Raw genomic sequence first — 9408 nt, 5'->3', positions numbered from 1 at the left:
GGAGGTGACCAAAAACCTGATGGTCACTCTGACCGAGCTCTAGAGTTCCTCTGTGGAGATGGGAGAACCTTCCAGAAGGACAACCATCCCTACAGCACTCCACCAATAAGGGCTTTATGGTAGAGTGGCCAGACAGAAGCCACTCCAAACTAAAAGGCATATGACAGCCCACTTGGAGTTTGCCAAAAGGCACCTAAGAACTCTCAGACCATGAGAAACAAGATTCTCTTGTCTGATGAAACTAAGATTAAACTCTTTAGCCTGAATTCCAAGTGTCACGTCTGGAGGAAACCTGGCACCATCTCTACAGTGAAGCGTGGTGGCAGCATCATGCTGTGCGGTTGTTCTTCAGCGGCAGGGACTGGGAGACTAATCAGGATCGAGGCAAAGATGACCGGAACAAAGTACAGATATCCTTGTCCAGAGCGGTCAGGACCTCAGACTGGGGTGACGGTTCTCCTTCCAACAGGACAACACAGGAGTCCCTTTGGGACATGTCTCTGCATGTCCTTGAGTGTCCCAGCCAGAGCCCGGACTTTAAACCAATCAAACTTCTCTGGCCCAGGAGTGTGAAGGTGAACGGAAAGGCTCTGGAGCAACGAACTGCCCTTGCACCCGGCACAGCCAGAAGAGGACTGGCCACCCCTCATAGCCTGGTTCCTCTCTAGGTTTCTTTCTAGGTTTTGGCCTTTCTAGGGAGTTTTTCCTAGCCAACGTGCTTCTACACCTGCATTGCTTGCTGTTCGGGGTTTTAGGCTGGGTTTCTGTACAGCACTTTGAGATATCAGCTGACGTACGAAGGGCTATATAAATACATTTGATTTGATTCTCTGGAGAGACCTGAAAATAGCTGTGTAGCAACACTCCCCAACCAACCTGACAGAGCTTGAGAGGATCTGCAGAGAAGAATGGGAGAAACTCCCTGAATATAGGTGTGCCAAGCTTGTGGCGTCATACCCAAGAAGACTCGAGGCTGTAATTGCTGCCAAAAGTGCTTCAACAAAGTACTGAGTAAAGGGTCTGAATACTTATGTAAATGTGATATTTCAGTTTTATTTTTTATAAATGAGCAAAAATGTCTAAATTTGTTGTTGCTTTGTCATTATAGGGTATTGTGTGTGGATTGGGGGGGGAAACAATTTAATCAATTTTAAAATAAGGCTGTAACCTAAAATCTGGATAAAGTCATGGGGTCTGAATACTTTCCGAAGGCATTGTACAGAGCTCCACACCGAGTGTTTAGAACACTGTGTGCACAAGCTCGATTTCAGCACATACACTATCTTTCCACTAGAGTGTGGGGCTGCACTATACATTTTGGTGCATCCTCTCTTTTGTTGAAACATGTGGAATTAAGTGTGGTAATGAATGCTACCAACCAGTGTTAGAATCCCAGTAATGTAATAGATGGAATATCCTGTAATGGGAAGTGAAGTAGGCTACATGCCAAGTGTGAAGGAGAGCCTTCACTATGGACAATTTATTTTAATATATGGATTAAAGGTATTTATTGCCGTTTTGAAACTGTAAATTATTGTGTTGCAGTGTTATTTTCTGTTTTGATTCATAATTAATTTCATCCATAACCTGCACTTTCTATAATCTCCAAACTTTTCCTGTTATATTGTATTGCCTAATTTGTGGGAGTGGCTAATCGGCACACGATCCTGTAGTAATGTTTGGGTTTTCTTGAAAAGGTGTGTTTCCTGACTGTGTGGAAGAGCCATTGATTTTTAGCCACCAGTCATGTGCGTTTACTTTAAGTCTGCAGTTAATAAGTACTTTTATAACTATTTATTTCTCAGTTCTTCTTTTAAGCCTTTTAGATAAGGTATCGGCCAGCTTGTCACACCAACTTCCAAATAAAGATTCATCTGTCCTTAACTATGAAAATGGATGAATGTTACTGAAGTACTGTGGTAATGATTTCCATGCCCCTGTCTCCTCAGGCTTTGTCGACACATGAGTCAGGCTTTTCAACATTCTTAAGATGGTTTTGTCTGGTTATATACCTCAGTTCATCGGGGGCGTGGGCTCTATAAGAAATCGAAAGTATTCCACAGGGATGCTGGCTCATGTTGACACCAATGCTTCCCACAGTTGTGCCAAATTGTCTGGGTGTCCTTTGGGTGGTGGACCATTCTTGATACACACGGGAAACTGTTGGGTGTGAAAAGCCCAGCAGAGTGGCAGTTCTTGACACAAACCAGTGCACCTGGCACCTACTACCATACCCCGTTCAAAGGCACTTAATTGTCTCAATGTCTCAATTGTCTCAAGGCTTAAAAATACTTATTTAACCAGTCTCCTCCACTTCATTTACACTGATTGAAGTGGATTTAACAAGTGACATCAATAAGGGATCATAGCTTTCACCTGGATTCACCTGGTCAGTCTATTTAATTGAAAGAGCAGGTGTTCATTATTTTCAGAGGCCTTGTGTTTTCTATGGAACTTTCTATCTGGTATTTGGCATATTATCTGGTATCTATAAATGGATAACTAACCGTTTGTAACCCTTTATAAATCGTTTTCTGTATACCTGAATGTGTTACTGAAATATGCACGGGTACTTTCGAAGCGTAGTTTCATAAGTACATATAGGATCAGAAACCAGACACTGGACTAGATTGGATGCTACAACATTCCCTGCCAGCCACAATTGAGGTTTTCATATGTTTGCCACACCTCTCTGGAAATCCTTCACCGGCTGTTTCATGCTCTTAACACCCATGTTCGAGGCGCTTTCAGTCGACACCTCGGCCATTCATCATAATGAAAGCAGCTTGTACTGCGTTTCATGACAGTCCGTGACATGACCACTTTGATGGGAGACGATCTACAGGAGACCTTTGACCTTCCACAGACATGTTCTAGATTGGTTAGTGCTATCCGGGATCCATGGGACATCCCTACACTAAGTCCTAACCTGCTAGGAAATCAAAGAGAACGCCAACTCTACAGATTGCAAGCACATTGTGAATTGCATTAAGTGTTGGTTGAGAATGTGCAGAGATGCTATGGATTGATGATTTTTAACCACCTGGCTGCTCGACTTTATGTTAAAATGATGTCATCAGCTATCAGGAAAAGCTGAATTTATGTCCTTGCCAAACTCCTTTTCAATTCACTGCACATGTGTACATGCACCACACGATATGTACATCACACTGGGAAAAGACGTCAGATCACTGTCTTGTCATTAAGCATGAATTCAACTTGAAATTAACCAAACCGTGAAACATTATAGTTGCTAGATGGTTGAATTGAACTGTGCAGAGATTCCTTTGGGCTGATCAGCACCATATAGGAAGTGTTAGAGAGATCCTCACCATGTTTTACTTGTCTCCCCATGAAAGGGGACGGTATCTGAACCAGATTTGAGCAGGCCTATTTCTCATGACGGCATTCTTGCGTGGCAGCTCACCTCTGATTGCTTTCTGCCTCCAGGTTTGGAATACTGTGAGCTATAAAAAAAAGCACGCTGTCACCACCAAGTGCACAGCTGGAGCAGAGCTGCATGATTCTCCTTCTGGCGGCCAGAAGTCTGGCGGCCAGGGAAATGCGTATGGATTTTCACTACCTTTGCATGAGCTCTATATTCCAGATTTTGTTGAACTCAGAATGGAGTGAATCAAAAGTTTAAAAAAAATATTTTCCTATTCCTAAAAAATGCCAATCCATAAAGACAAGGTGAACGGGGTATTGTGAACTGAAACTGATTGTTGGAGTGCTACATTCTCTGGAGGAGCAGCTACAGCTAATCTTCTAAACAGTTTTCTAGCCTTGCCTCACCCCCTGCAGCTGCAGCCAAAGACTAGTGCCTTCATATGAATGTGAATCATGGAAAATTGTGCTAGCAAGGTGCGCTGCCTAGAGCCCTAGAAGTAAATCACTACCAGTCTCCTTACAAAAAAGCTTTGTTCTATGGGTGAGGCTTCCGGAAGCTATTATTCCCAGAATGAGACATCAGGTCAATATGGGGCAGAAATGGGAATTTACCCTGGTCACCAGTGGATAATAGTATAAGATACGAGGCAACAAACAAGAACGGACAAAGGCCCATAAACTGATTACAACTATGGTCTTAATAAATTGGATCTTTGCTATTACAGCCTGGAGGTGCCATCCCATACTCCATTTATTAAAAAACCAAAACTATTATAAAAATAACATTTCACCCCCACACTTCCCCCAGCTTAGCCCTGCCCCGCGAGAGCTCCTTGCCCCACCCTTCTCCAAACATGGAGTGGCTGTGAATGAAAGGGGGCTGGTTCTGCCTCTACTGTACTCACTGTGTCTGTGTGAGGATGGCTGCAGCTAAAGAAACCTCAGGAAACCCAGTGTGAACCAGAGCACAGACCTCCACAGACCCTCTACTCACTGCTGCCGTACTGCAGACATCCTACCTGACCTGACCAGCTCCCATCCTGCAGACTGACACCATCACAGGAGCAGGACAAGAGCAGGAGTCTAAGTGGAACTTTACCTGAACAACACTTGAAACTGTCTTATTTTTTCCTCTGCTTCTCTTGCTCCCTCTGATTCTCTCATGTGCATCTTTCCCAATCCTGAACACTGAGCTGAGTATATTGGAGACCTGAGCCTGCAGCACTGTATTGTGAGTATGTGCAGGATCAAGTTACAATGATACAGGTTATGGGTCTCAGAAAATGGTGGACTTTTGCACCTCTGTGTTGGTGTGCAGGTTTTCATGTGAGACAAGTTTCTACCTGAACACAAGCTGAATTTGCTGTTCTGGCTGCCCCCCCCTCTCTCTCTGTCTTTCTTGTTCTCTCTCTCTCTCCCTCTCCCTCTCTCTCTCTCTCTTTTGTTCTCTCTCTCTCTCTCTCTCTCTCTCTCTCTCTCTCTCTCTCTCTCTCAGAGGAGGAGAACAGATGGTGATGTCCCCTTCTCTGTACTGGTTCTTGCTGCTCTGTAGACTCCACAGTCTCTGGGCTCAGGATGACTATAGCACACATGATGATAGAACCATGGACAGGAGAGCCAAGAACCAACTACTGACAACCAACGTCATACCCAAGAATGGCCAATGTAAGAGCCCCAAAAGTATTTATTTGTTTTAAAGGAGAGACACAGAAAAGCTTTTCTTAGACATAGTGTTGGCTAGAATTGATAGGATATGTTCACTTCTGAAAATACTACATGGGTAAAGCATTCATCAACGAAAAAATGTGTGGCTACAAGAAAATCTCATTTTCAAGAGTCATTGGCAAATGATGGGATCCACTTAAAAAATGATTATATCTCACAGCCAGGCTTAGAAACCCATCCATCTCAGTGGCAACCATTCTGTTCCTTTAACGTTTTTTTCCCTCAAGAGCTGGGTATCCCCGGGCACATTCTTTCGGACATGTTTCTTTGAACATAAATATGATGTATTCCCGGTTTATATTGGATATGTGCCCTCGCTCCTTGAAAAATATTGTAGGTTAGGATGCCTTGTGTGACTCGTTTCTCTGAGAGCCTTTTAGATATCAGACAGGAATCAGGAACATCAGTTCACAGTTCAAGTCATGACGCCCCTCCAAGCTTCACTTCCACCTTGATAAATAAATCATATCAGATATTTTCTGGGTTCAATCTTCTCTCTGAGTCATTAAGGTTCAGTATCTCAGAATTTAAGCTTCTGAGTGGCTTTGGTCTAGCTTAACCTTCAGAGTTGTGGTCAGTCGCTGGTCAATGTTGGTCTTGAGTTGGATGTGAGAAAGTACCTAGCTTGACCCAGACCACCCCCTGTATTTTGGTTAGGGCACCAGGTGGTGCTAAGTTAGATAGGTAGTGGGTAGGCAGGTTAGATAGGATAGGGTGCTTTGATATTTACTTTCTTTGCTTTGGTTCCGTCCAGCCCCTTTTTCCCCATATTACCGTGTGACGGAATAAATTATTTGTAAACGGTACCACTCTCTCTGCCTTTGTCATCCTTACTCGCACCTACAGTCCCATACCTCTTTCACTTCACAGGGAGTTGAGTTGTAGCAGGGTGTTGCGTTCCCTCTTCACAGAGGTGTGCGTAACACTGATCTCCTGTTTTGAAATGGTAGTGACCCCCAGCTCTGTGAACCACTTACGTAATGTAGCTAGCTAATGTTGTACCCGGTACGTACATGATGATTGAACTGATGAATGATCCTTCTTTGGTGTTAGCGGTGGACATGAGAAAGTATCCAGTTTTACCCATATCGGATCTCCTGCTTTGAAATGGGGTTGACCTCAGCTCTGCCCTCTGCCAAACAAAGATTGACAAATTAGCGGTAGCTAGCTACGTCTTGTGTAATGTGCATGGTACATGATAAATTAACAATTGGTTAACACTTTTTTCATGTTCTAAGCACTTTTGAACGATGACTGTGGCCTGGAGCTGGCCTTCCTGGTGGACAGCTCGGAGAGCGCCAAGGACAACCACGCCCAGGAGAAGAGGTTCGCCACAGATGTGGTTGAACGCCTGCAGGGGGTCAACCTCCAGACGGGCCGGGCTCTCAGCTCGCGAGCCGCCCTCCTGCAGTTCAGCAGCCATGTGATCATCGAGCAGACCTTCAAGCAGTGGCGGGGATTGGCCAACTTCAAGGCTCACATCGCACCCATCGGATACATCGGCCACGGCACCTACACCACCTACGCCATCACCAACCTGACCAAGATCTACATGGAGGAGTCAGAGCCAGGGAGCATCAGGGTGGCCATACTGCTGACAGACGGCATCCTCCACCCCAGGAACCCAGACATCTTCTCCGCCGTGGTCGACGCCAAAAACCAGGGTGTAAAGTTCTTCATGGTGGGCATCACGCCCGCGGCCAATGACATCTCCAACGTGGCACAGCTCCGCCGGCTGGCTAGCTCCCCAGCCAATCGCTACCTCCATAACCTTCAGGACAGGGGCATCGTGGAAAAGGTCATCAAAGAGATTGTAAGTGCAACATCATCACGTTTCGCCATCTGGTTCAGGTTGTGGTTCGTTGAGATGTAAATTCAGTCCACATTTTTCAGGTGTCTAGAGAAAAAGGTCTCTGTAGTTTGCTGAATGTGTCTTATGGCTGTATAACTGCTTATGGTAGGGAATTTTAAATCTGTGTGGACTTCTCCCTCTTGGGAATTGGCATTCACCATCGGAATGACAAATCAGGCTTTGTCAAAACAGGGCGCCCTCAGGGCCATATTTTGCTAATCACTCTTTGGATATTACCATGTATACAACAAGCTGGGCCTTGAAAATGGTTTGAGAAGAAATGGATGCAAATATATTTGGATTACACAATATTATGTAGGCTTACTCATGTCAAGACTTGCATGCTTTATCTTTGCCGGTTGAAGAGGACTCATGTATATTTAGTGTTTAAGCATCTCCTAACAGTCTAGGACAAAGAATATTTTATCCTTTTTGGGGGCATCCTGTGTGGTTTCAACTCGCTGCACCTGCTAAGGTTGTCATAGTTGCTGGTGATTTGGTCCCCTCTCTCATCACAAACACATTACACATTTATATTCATACTGTTATCGCTCTAGCACCTTGTTTAGTCTTCACTTGACATGGGGAAATGCAGACATCAATATTTTTGACTGTGGCCCCTGGCTGGTGTTTCTGAGGCATTCTGTTGGAAACCATTCCGGTGTTTCAAACTATTTTAACAACGTTCTTTTTTAACTCAAACCTCAGGTAAAAGTAGTCGTGGAAATGAACCCTTTGATGTCTGTCCAATAAGACGGATTCAGGCATGAAACAGTACAGTAGGTCTAGAGACACAATATGAGTTCAGGACCTGTTTAACTATACCATTGGTTCTACGTAAAAACTCTTGTGGAAAACTGCTGCGTGCATTAGAAAGGAAGCTCAGCAAGATCACGCATGGCTGAATAGCTCAACAAGTCTCACGCACACCCCTCGACTTATCAACCAATTGTTGACGCAGGTGTTAGACATAACACAATCAAGAAAATCGGGTCATGAAATCCATATTAACCAGCAGCACTTGCATTAGCTACGCGCTCTACTGCTAGATCCATATGGACTGGTTTGAGTTTCAGTCGGGTACCCAATAGCACCCAGTCAACACAGCGGCTTCATCCTGTTTCAAGCAGCATCTGTATGTCATAAGGCTGTCTGTTAGCTTGTCTTTTTATCTCTTATATGCTTCCGTCTCCGGCAGGATCAGCTCCAATCCTCTCACGGTAAAAATAAACAGACCTTCTGTGGGGGCTTCAAGTGCTTCTCTGCGAGCGGAAATATACTTTGGATGCTCCGAGACCATTGCATGTGGTTTGTGTTTGTTTCTGTTGAATTTCGACTATCCCCCCTCCATATAGAATGTGGCTGGCTTTCATGTCCAGACCAAACAAAACAATGTTTGGAGAAAAACAGATTTTGAGCAACAGAATCATTCTTCTACCAGTTCTTTTAGGATTAGGCCTCCAGCTGACAGGAGTTGCCCTGAGTAGAAACAACACACTCTTGATTAGCAAGGAGACAGCGAATACGCGAATAAATGTTGTTAAACGTTAAAGCTAGGCTGCTCATGTTTAATCTTCTGTACAGCAATAGAAGTAGGAATCTGATTGGAATCGCAAGCAACATGAATAAACATAAGCAAACATTAGCAATCTGTGTTTGTCGCCAACATTCAGGGAAAGGAATCACTGGGCAAAAGTTGGTTGAATCAAAGTTGTTTCCACAGAATTTCAACAATAAAATTCAATGTGATGACGTTGAATTAGCATGGAAAACTGATTGGATTTGCAAAAACGTCATCGAAGTGAGGGAATTGCATTTTCTACACCCAACTTTGAACCTAAATCCAATGACATGGTGAATTTTTTTTGTCGATTTCACGTTGAATTCACGCTAGTTGACACCTCAACCAAATTCAAATCAAAACTAGACGTTGAATTAACGTCTGCGCCGAGTGGGAATGTCCTGACTTTGTTCAACAGTCACTGTCTCGCCATGAGATGTGTCAAATAAATATGAAGTGTACTAAATTTTGACCAATTATTTGTTTTTCTCATTTCACAGACAGAGTTGGCTGATGAGGGGGTAAGTCCTAGTTATCTAGGCCTACTAATCTTGATATACTGCAGCCTTTCCACACAGTATTCAATGAACTCTCCTCTTTAGGAGTCTGAACTCCTGTCTGACCCCCTATGTTGTGCCCTTGTGGTTTTAGTGTCCTCTGGCCCTGAAGTGTGCGTGTGACAAGGGAGAGAGGGGACCCATTGGCCTCCAGGTAAGTGTCTGAACATGACCAGCATCACCCTCAAGCTCCCCTCGACATCAATACATTGAGATTACAGCCCCCTTTCGAATTGAACATCCTGTAGTGGACGATTACTTCAAAACTGAAGGACAGTACAGTACCAACACACAAAGCCTGCCTTGATGCTTACACGTGAGAT

At 44.2% G+C, this 9408-nt stretch overlaps 1 pseudogene; it reads left to right on the top strand.

Annotated features, from left to right (window-relative positions):
• The first annotated feature begins 4342 nt into the window (after nt 1–4342).
• LOC139373159 (collagen alpha-1(XXVIII) chain-like) overlaps nt 4343–9408 on the top strand; it is a 37771-nt pseudogene continuing 32705 nt past the window's right edge.

Source organism: Oncorhynchus clarkii, chromosome 18 (genome assembly GCF_045791955.1).
Source record: "Oncorhynchus clarkii lewisi isolate Uvic-CL-2024 chromosome 18, UVic_Ocla_1.0, whole genome shotgun sequence".
NCBI lineage: Eukaryota > Metazoa > Chordata > Actinopteri > Salmoniformes > Salmonidae > Oncorhynchus > Oncorhynchus clarkii.
The sequence above is the reverse complement of the archived record's forward strand: the minus strand, read 5'-3'. Positions and strand labels throughout refer to the sequence as shown.